Source organism: Carcharodon carcharias, chromosome 8, assembly GCF_017639515.1.
Source record: "Carcharodon carcharias isolate sCarCar2 chromosome 8, sCarCar2.pri, whole genome shotgun sequence".
NCBI classification, from domain to species: Eukaryota; Metazoa; Chordata; class Chondrichthyes; order Lamniformes; family Lamnidae; genus Carcharodon; species Carcharodon carcharias.
The window spans coordinates 3,014,097-3,023,783 of NC_054474.1; the positions used below are offsets into that span (position 1 = coordinate 3,014,097).

The 9,687-nt window shown below is 42.4% G+C and overlaps 1 pseudogene; it reads right to left on the minus strand.

The window, feature by feature from the left end:
- Positions 1-4,704: 4,704 nt before the first annotated feature.
- Positions 4,705-4,827, minus strand: LOC121281656 (annotated as a pseudogene).
- Between the last annotated feature and the right edge of the window lie 4,860 nt (positions 4,828-9,687).

Consider the following 9,687-nt stretch of genomic DNA (forward strand, 5'->3'; position numbering starts at 1 on the left):
GTGACAGATCATTGTTGGGCCATCTTTAGGCATGGACTAAATATATCACAGAATGGAGTGACTCACCTTGGCGAAAAGAGAAATTTTATTTTGGAAACTTTTTTTCAGGACGATAGGCATTGTATTTTCAGCGTGGCTGGGGGACATGGATTTATCACTGCGGGTGATCTGTCAGACCTAGTGTTATGAAAAGTTTTCTTTCATATATCGAGAGTTATGTGAAGGAAGAAGGAGCAAGAATTGGGCCAATTAAAGGCAGAGTGAAACCATTTGACCACATTTTTTTAATACAACTGGAAAGTTGCCAAATTCAAGTGTGGTATAAAACCGGAGAAATTAAGATGGGTGATAAATGCACATCAATAACTTAATACATCACATAACACATAGTTTTTAATTTGCCATTTCAACGTAACTTTGACCCATTTAGAATACATCTTCTGACCAAAGAGAATTTGAAAGAATCTGTTAGAATAGGCTTTCCATTTCCATCCACCTCCCTCCTCAAATGTTTGAGTGGATCTGCGTCAGGTATCAATGAAAAGCAACTTGCAGTACACCAGGTTTCCACTGTCTTCCTGCCTCAGGGAGTGACTTCAGCTAATCACCTATAACCTATCAGTTCGGTCGAAGGGTCATGAGGACTCGAAACGTCAACTCTTTTCTTCTCCACCGATGCTGCCAGACCTGCTGAGTTTTTCCAGGTAATTCTGTTTTTGTCATCTATAACCTATCATGGCCCAGTGGAAAGATCAAGCCATTATGTGTGCTGATAAAATTATATTTAAAGCTTTAATTTCCAGCCTAAGTGTTGTTAAATTTTAATCTATAGCTGACCCTTTTGATGCTGCACCCATTTTAATTGCTCCGACAATACTAAAGAAGCTTAGCATCATCCAACAAAGGACAAAGCAGCCCATCATGATCAGCACCCTATCCACTACCTTCAACATTCACTTCCTGCACCACTGCTGGCAGTGTGTATCATCTCATTCACCAAGGCTCCTTGACAGTGCCTTTCAAAGCTGCGACCTCCACCATCTAGAAGGACAAAGGCTAGATGGGAACACCACCATCTGGAAGTTTCCCTTCAAGCCACTCACCATCCTGACTTGGAAATATATCACCGTTCCTTCACTGTCACTGGGTCAAAATCCTGGAACTCCCTCCCTAACAGCACTGTGAGTGTACCTACACCACATGAACTGCAGCGTTTCAGGAAGGGAGCTCACAACCACCTTCTCAAGGACAACTAGGAATGGGAAATATATGGTGACCCAGCCAGCATCACTGCCCACAAAGCAATCAATACATTAAATTTTAACTCATTCAGTGAAGGCAAATTCCTTCTTTGTCCTGTTGAAATCCCATTTGAAAATGAATGCAATGGGATCTAAGTGGGATTGTGCTGTTTATGCTCAAGGAGTTTATTTAATTCTTTACATGATGGACTTGACTTCCAGATCAAAACTCTTTCCATCCCAGTAGCTTCCTGACCTCTATTCAACTTTACATTGACAGATAGATAATTTCATACTTAGGTTGTGCTGGAGTTCATTTTCATTCTCATTTACCATGAAGGCAATGGCTCATGTTTGATCACCTTCATGTATGAGTTTGACAGTGAGTATTAAGACAGCTGAATCTTATTCTGTCTTCACAACTGGCCACACAGGACAATGACCAAAGCCACTTGCTAACACTCCTGTGAACAGCTACTTAGATTTGGGACTATGCTTTAATTTGTACAATATATTGGATTAGATGCCAGGGAGCAATGTTCATTTAATTTCCTTTCTTTTATCCCTTTATCTCTGTACCGGCATAATTGTCCAAAAAAACCAAATCGATAACAGAGTCAGGATTACTGGCAATGCTGGTCACTAAATTGTGATTGTGAATGAAGAGTCGTAATTAATTTACTTCCCCGCCCTGAGACAGGACTGCCAACGTCTATTAGCATGCTGGCACAATTGTGCAAAGGTTAAAACTTAGCTTGGCTATAAGGTATCAGGGGGTGACCATTACCAATAGAACTGCATAGAAGGCACCATCAAGGCAAAAGAGGAGGAAACTGAGTAAGAGGAAAATGCAGTAACTTAATCCAGCAAATAAATTGTTCTCAAAACGTTATCCACAGAGAGAATTTCATACAAAAATGTTGAAGTCATGAACATGCTACTCTATCAATCCCAGATCCAACAGTTAAATCTATGACTTCCCCAACGACAGACCTGCTGCTGTGTAATTTCTGATTAATTATATGAGTCAGCATGCTGACAATCCCAGCACAGTGCTGACCAGAGTGTGTCCCGCATGGCACATGTGCTCCTTGTTAGTCTTCTCATTAAGCCCTAGCAGGACCTCTAATTAAATGATTCAGAAATAACAGAGTCCCACAGGGCAAACACCTGCAGAAAGCACTCCTCCTTGCTTTCTATGAGATAGTAATTAGTTCTACAGGGTATCTCTTGCCCTACTTGGACCAGATGGTGTTTAACTTCCTGGAGTGATTGGGATATAGATCTAGTTGCAATAAAGAGAAAAAAAGAATGTATGGAAAATGTTAATTCACAAGATAGAGAATATTCTATCCAACCCAAATCAACACAATTTCAACATAATTTATAGCCCAAAGCAATAGCTTGGTAATATTTAAAGACACATAAAACTGCACTCCACCCATTTCCCTAGTAAAAGTGTGACGTGTGCTTTAAATCTTGGAAAAAGTGGGGCTCTCCCTTTTAAGGATAAATTACTCAAGAGAACAGTTCAGCATTTGAGAGAAAATCTCACCGTATACTTAAAATGAATTGGCAATCATTAAATGTCCTTGCTGACTATAGATGATATCTTGATGATCTGTCACTTTTTGCCAATTTACTTATGAGATGATTTCAGTTGACATTATGCTCTATGATCACAGAGTTGGTTCTGAATCATTCAGGATATAGTCACTCTCCAGTTTTCTAATCGTTCACACCTTTACATTCTGTTCCACTCAGAGGTCTTATTTCAGACCAAGATCTGTTGAAAGTGATCTTTCGTTTTCTCTTGATGTCAAATTTAAAACATGGAAAGATAAATGATTAAATGCTGATAAAGTCTGATTTGCTGTTAGTAAATGAGAATGAGAAGAACAAATCTTGCACAATTGATTATGCGCTTGTGAAATGAGAACAAAGTAGACATTCTGTTGCATTGGCTTTGATATCCATTTTAACAGCTGGAAGCCAATGAAGTACAATCTAGCAGGGAAAGTAGTTATTGATGGCAATTACATTGTTCTTCACAGATTCTTACTTCAAGAATTCTTTGAAGAAGAAAAAAAGTAACAAGTAACAGATCATACTGTAGTTAGATCTTTGCAGATAACCAGCTAAAGTCTTACACCTTCAACAGATAGATTATATTTGGTACATTTGTGGTAATTTTCAGCTTCACTGCTTGGAAGTAAAAACCGTGCGAGTTCCATAACAAGCAGGAGATCCGCTCCAACTGCTCTCTGCTCAACCAGTGAAAGTAAAAATTAGCCTCAATATTTCTTGTGATGAGCAGTCTACTTTTAATCTTGCTTTCTTTCCAGTTTTTAATAAATAAACTGTTTACTTCTCCATACCTAATTTATTTCCTTCAGCTCCAGAGGAACTGATGGATGTTTGGCTAATTTTTCACTGATTTCAACCTCTCCTGGACCTCACCGGTGAACTCAGAGAGATAATGTTCATAAATTACAACTCACAGAATTAACAATTAAGTCAAGTCCACAGCACAGAAACAGCCCTTTCAGCCCAACTAGTCTGTGCCAATATTTAGTTTCCATTTCACTTGCATTTCCCCCAACTTAGTCTACTGCATTCGTTGCTCCCAATGTGGTCTCCTCTACATTGGAGAGACCAAATGTAAACTGGGCGACCGCTTTGCAGAACACCTGCGGTCTGTCCGCAAGAATGACCCAAACCTCCCTGTCGCTTGCCATTTTAACACTCCACCCTGCTCTCTTGCCCACATGTCTGTCCTTGGCTTGCTGCATTGTTCCAGTGAAGCCCAACGCAAACTGGAGGAACAACACCTCATCTTCCGACTAGGGACTTTACAGCCTTCCGGACTGAATATTGAATTCAACAACTTTAGGTCGTGAGTCCCCTCCCCCATCCCCACCCCCTTTCTGTTTCCCCCTTCTTTTTTTTTTCCCAATAAATTATAAAGATTTTCCTTTTCCCACCTATTTCCATTATATAAAAAAAAACCCACTAGAGCTATACCTTGAGTGCCCTACCATCCATTCTTAATTAGCACTTCGTTTAGATAATATCACCAACTTTAACTTTAACACCTATGTGTTCTATTGTACTATTGTTGTTGACATCTTTTGATGATCTGCTTCTATCACTGCTTGTTTGTCGCTACAACCACACCAACCCCCTCCACCTCTCTGTCTCTCTATCTCTCCGCCCCCCACACACACACCTTAAACCAGCTTATATTTCAACTCTTTCCTGGACTCGAACTCAAGTTCTGTCGAAGGGTCATGAGGACTCGAAACGTCAACTCTTTTCTTCTCCGCCGATGCTGCCAGACCTGCTGAGTTTTTCCAGGTAATTCTGTTTTTGTTTTAGTTTCCACTTGAGCTCCCCCTGCACCCCCACCCCCCTCGCTTCACCTCACCCTATCAGCATATCCTTCTATCTCTTTCTTTTTATTCGGAGCAGCGAGACAAACAATCACCAGCAGCTCCAAGAAACAAAAATTGTGCTTCCGAAATCTCTTGATATCAATTCCGCACGGATAAAGCACCACGTGCTATTCACAGCAAAACCCCTTGTGCTTGTCCAGCTTTCCCTTAAATGTGCCTCTGCAATTCCTGAACTGTCCCCTGTGGTATCAGGTTCCACATTCTCTGGATAAAGAGGATTCCAGCCAAACTCAAACACCTGATATTCACACTTGTGCACTGAGACTAATTGTCCCGGCCTGACTGAGGTCAGCCACCTCAGCACAGCCTGAACTGAAACACTTCTGGTCTGTGTGGTGCTGCACTAACAAGCCAACTTGCGCATTTAGTCACTGAAATATCCAGAGAGGATTTTACTGTTTTAACAAAACACAGAAACAATCTGTTTCTGTTCACTCTTTACTGAATGTTCAGGTAAGTGTCCAGTCTTGTACTCGCCGCTCTGTGGGACATGGCTGAACCTGCAGGCTCAACTGGCCCTCCCTACTAATCATAGTAAAGGACATTGTCCGAGATTGCTCTCAGCGAGGACAATTGAAATACTGTAGGTAAACTCAAAGCCCTGTAAGGACTCTGCCTGCCCTCACACTGAAAAGGACAGTACTGACTCTGCCCCTTTAGGCCCCTCATTTTCTTACCTGACTGACTTAGCTGACTGTCCTTCCCACTTCACTCACTTCACTCCTCCATTCCTCCAACCCAACTGTGTGCAGTTCTGGTCACCACATTATAGGAAGGATGTGATTGCACTGGAGGGGGTGCAGAGGAGATTCACCAGGATGTTGCCTGGGATGAAACACTTAAGTTATGAAGAGAGGTTGGATAGACTTGGGTTGTTTTCGTTGGAGCAGAGAAGACTGAGGGGTGACCTGATTGAGGTGTACAAGATTATGAGGGGAATGGACAGGGTGGATAGGGAACAGCTGTTTCCCTTCGTTGAAGGGTCAGTTACAAGGGGACATAAGTTCAAGGTGAGGGGCAGGAGGTTTAGGGGGGATGTGAGGAAAAACCTTTTTACCCGGAGGGTGGTGACGGTCTGGAATGCGCTGCCTGGGAGGGTGGTGGAGGCGAGTTGCCTCACATCCTTTAAAAAGTTCCTGGATGAGCACTTGGCACGTCATAACATTCGAGGCTATGAGTCAAGTGCTGGTAAATGGGATTAGGTAGGTAGGTCAGGTGTTTCTCATGTGTCGATGCAGACTCGATGGGCTGAAGGGCCTCTTCTGCACTGTGTGATTTTTTAATTCTGTGAATCTGTGACCAGATCCAAAGGTGCACCTCACCTCTCCAAAAGTGAACCCTGGATATCTAAACAAATCCACAAATTTCACACCTGCTCTTATCAGGTCCAATCTGCACACTTCAGGTTTCACACTCCAAGACTACCAAAATCCGACTAGAATGAAGTCATCTGATGATATGAATGACCATCTGCCTCTCTAAAACGTGTGTGTGTAAAACTCTTGCCATTCCCTCCCTCACAAAAATGGGAATTTCCGTGTTTGGGGCAGGAGGTACGATTTTGGCCACTTCCTCCATTTTCACCATGAGGGAGAGGTTTTCTGCGAATAAACTCATGATAACATTTTTAAAAACTGAAACTGTTGTGATGTGACCCTGTTCAAGCATGTCTCACACATCATGACTTTCGTGCACTGATAGATCTTTGAGGTGTTCTGCGACAACTTTGGATTGATACTCTGACACGCAAAACATTTTCCACCATTCTTGTGCCTCTGTGATTGAACTCATGTTGGATAGAGTATGACATTTGGTGCCTGGTGGCTGGTATTTGGTTTTTCCTCCTACAATGTCTTGGGTTTATTACAGAGGTGTTTAAAGACCTATTCTCTAAATAAATTTAATTGCCCAACTTCTGTTTCTATAATCCTGTCAATCAGGACCTGGACAAGAGCGATCTCTACCCCTGAGATCTAATTGGTCCAAACAGAAGAAACAAAATTATGGTTCTGGAATAGTAAGGGAGTATTTTCAGTTGGAGTTGGCCATACATGAACTGAAGGGGCTGTATTAGAATATAAATTTCTAAAAGTAAATGAACTGACAAGAAGACCAGTTTGATTCAATGAGGAATAAGTGATTAGAACTGGCAACATTTACAGCGAATTGAATTTACACGGCACCTGCCTGAGAAGAACATCTTAAAAAGGTTTACAAATGAGGGGAAGAGTAACATGTTGAACTATAGACCTGCAGGCTGGGAAGGAACCAGTAGAAATTTTGGAACAGGTTCTTGAAAGAAAAAGTGGAGATGACATAAAAATAGAAAATGCTGAAAAGCTCAGCAGGTTGGGAAAGAGGCAGTGGTCTAGTGATAATGTCACTGGACTAGTAACCCAGAAGCTCAGGCTAAGGTTCTGGGGAACATGGGTTTGAAGCTCACTAGGTCAGCTGGCAGAATTTAAATCCAGTTCATAAATTTGGAAATAGTAATCTAGTCTTGGTAATAGTGACCATGAAACCATTGTTGTAAAAACTCATCTGGTTCACTAGTGCCCTTTAGGGAAGGAAATCTGCTGTCCTTACCTGGTCTGGTCGACATTTGAATTCAGATCCACAGCAATGTGGTTCACTCTGAAATGGTCAGTTGTATCAAACTGCTACAGAGCCATCAAGAAAGAATAAAACCACACTACCTGCAAGTTCCCGTCAAATCACTCACCATCCTGACTTGGAAATATATCGCCGTTCCCTCACTGTCGTTGGGTCAAAATCCTGGAACTCCCTCCCTAACAGCACAGTGGGTGTACCTACACCACATGGACTGCAGCAGTTGAAGAAGGCAGCTTCAACATCAGCTCCTCAAGGGAAATGAGGGATGGGCAATAAAAGCTGGCCCAGCCAGCGACACCAAAGCCCCATGTAAGAATTAAAAAGAATCACCTGTGGAGAGAGAAACAGTGCTAACATTTCAAGTCAAGAACCTTTCTTCAGAATCGGGGCGACGACATCTTGAAGTGGTCTTGAATGATGACAGAGCAGAATAAATGCGATAGCCTAAAGTCAAAGGAACAAGTGTATCGCCAGAAAAAAATCCAGTAATGAGGTTATGAGAGAGATTTTGAAAATGAGAAAGAGGTTGAATAATTTCTAAAGGAAATTTGATCAGAACTTGAGGGGAATAAAGCTGCAGAGCTACGGGGATAGAGCAGGGGAATGGAAATGACTGGATTGCTCCGCAGGGACTGGTATGGACTCAATGGGCCAAATAGCCTCCTCCTGTGCCATAATGATTCTATGGCTAGGATGAAATTCAGTATATAAGGGCCAGGCATCTGCACATCAATATTATTTCCTTGGGAAAATCAAGCTCTTGCACATAGAGTTTTGCTTTTGCCTTGAACTCTTATTTTCCTATAGATTCATCATTCCTGGAATTTCTGTTGCCTTCAGACATTCTGACCACTTTGAAAACTTCCTGGCTTGCAATGCACAAAATCAGTCAACACTCATCGCCTTTCCAGTGCCTATGCCTAAAAATAAGCCTTTACGTTGTTGTACTGTTGTTTAGATGTACTTTCCATCCTACGGCTGAAGGAAATGGCTACTGCTTTGAGTTTGCAGTCTAGCTCCACTCTTTTATCACCAACAGTGAATAAAATAAATACTTTCTGTAGGTTGGATGGCTCTCTACCAATAAGGCTTATTTCCAATTGTTACAAGCAAATTCTGATGACATGTCCTATTTTTCCACTGGAGGGCTATTTAACATTACTGTGTGAGGTGTAGGGTCCATATGACATGAAAAGAAATCCAAAACTTTATTATTTTGCCATGTTTAAAAAAAAAATGGCTGCTACAAGTCACATGACCACAGGACTGGCCCCTTTATTCTAGGAGCTAACACCAGGAGTTACAAGAACAAAATAATTCCTCTCTCAGCCTGTGAAGTCTCACATCGAATTGCACAGACCCCTTGTAATCAACAAAAGCAGAGGAAGTGCAGATAAACTGGCTCCCCAACCTGAACTATTGTGAAAGAGAGAGATCGAAACTCGTTACGCCAGCAGTGCTGTTAACAGATTCATTTTACACTTGGGACTGTCCGGGTCCATTTCAAAAGGAGACCATTGAGGGAACAATGGAATTGTGGTTAGAAGCACAGAAACTGATTGTTAAGCTGCAATCAACCATTAATGGGCCGTGTCACATGACCCAAGCCTCTGGCCTTTTGGACAATTTGAACATTACATCTTTGCCCTCAAAGGCAGACTGCTGTTTTAACATCAACTGGAAAGGATTCCAGCTACCCGGCTGAGCAAGTTATCAGTTACCATCTCTCAACTCTTTGAATCTTGCTTGATGTTTTAAAGTCTCTGATTAACAGCTGCCAAGTGGTTGAATACAGAAAGCCCTCTGTGTTGCAGCACCATTCGTTTCAAAGATATTTGTGTGGCCATTTCCAGTCAGAAACTCATTAGGACTGAACTCAGGCACAAAGAAAACACCCTCTGGACTCTGACTTCTCAGACTCTGGAAATCGCTTCAACTAATATTCATTTCTGTGGTTCTTGTACAGTTACTATCCATAGTTGTAAAACCTGCTTTTCTCTGTCCCCCCTCCCCAGACCCCCTTACTGTGTGTGCGCGTGTGTGTGGGTATGTGTGTGTGTGCATGTGTGTGTGCATATGTGTGTGTGTGTGTGCGTGCGTGTGTGTGTGTGCGTGCGTGTATGTGCGTGTGTGCACGTGCGTGTGTGTGTGCGTGCATGTGTGTGTATGCATGCGTGTGTGTGTGCGTGTGTGTGTGTGTGTGCATGTGTGTGTGTGCATGCGCATGTGTGCATGTGTGCGCGTGCGTGTGCATGTGCGTGTGTGTGGGTGCATGTGTATGTGTGTGTGCCTGTGTGTGTGTGTGCCTGTGTGTGTGTGTGCATGCACATTGTGTGTGTGTGAGTGTGCATGTGCATGTGTGCACGAGTGCTCGTGCG